The following is a 760-nucleotide window of genomic DNA, read 5'->3' as shown; positions in this document are numbered from 1 at the left end:
AAGGTAACTAGGGGCCATAGTCTCAGAGGTCTCGCCAGGCTCTATTAGACCAGCAAACCTGATCTTTTTTTTTTTTTTTTTTATGGTTTTGAGCTTTGTTCCACATTGTTCTCCCACTTTATCCAGGATCTCCTGCACCGATCCCCCCCAAGTGGTTGACAGTAGTAGCCAGGCACCATCCAGTTCCTCTGGTCTCATGGTCGAATAGGCTGAGGATCACATAGTCTGCCAGTCCCTTAGACTAACTGTTTCCATGTGTCTTTGGTTTTCTTCATTATTCTTTGCTCTGGATGACAAGAGACCCATTGTTGCATCTAGATGGCCACTTGCAAGCTTTTAAGATCTCCGTTGCTACTCACCAAAGTAGGATGTAGAACAATGTTTTTGTATAGTACGTTATGCCAGTTGAACTTGATATCTCCTGCGACCATGGCCCTGAGACCACAGGTCCAATTACTTACTCCCTCAGGGTGGTTGGCTGTAGCTAATAAGTTATCATAACTTTGGGTCTTGTTAGCTCTATTGTATGTATGGACATTCTTACAGCACATAGAGATATGTATGTAGAAATATTGTCTGCCAGTCATAGGTATATTCCCTTTTGCCTAGACATACCTGATCATTCAGCCTATCTATCCATCTGTTTACCTGTAGATTAATGTTCATTGTCACTGATAATGCAGTATCGTATATGTAAAAGGGGGAGCTCTGGTAGCATAGTGTCTAAAGCATTTGACTGCTAACCAGAAAGCTGGTGGTT

Source organism: Orycteropus afer, unplaced genomic scaffold (genome assembly GCF_000298275.1).
Source record: "Orycteropus afer afer isolate SDZICR_OR568_19922 unplaced genomic scaffold, OryAfe1.0 scaffold00015, whole genome shotgun sequence".
In the NCBI taxonomy this organism is placed as follows: Eukaryota; Metazoa; Chordata; class Mammalia; order Tubulidentata; family Orycteropodidae; genus Orycteropus; species Orycteropus afer.
The sequence above is the reverse complement of the archived record's forward strand: the minus strand, read 5'-3'. Positions refer to the sequence as shown.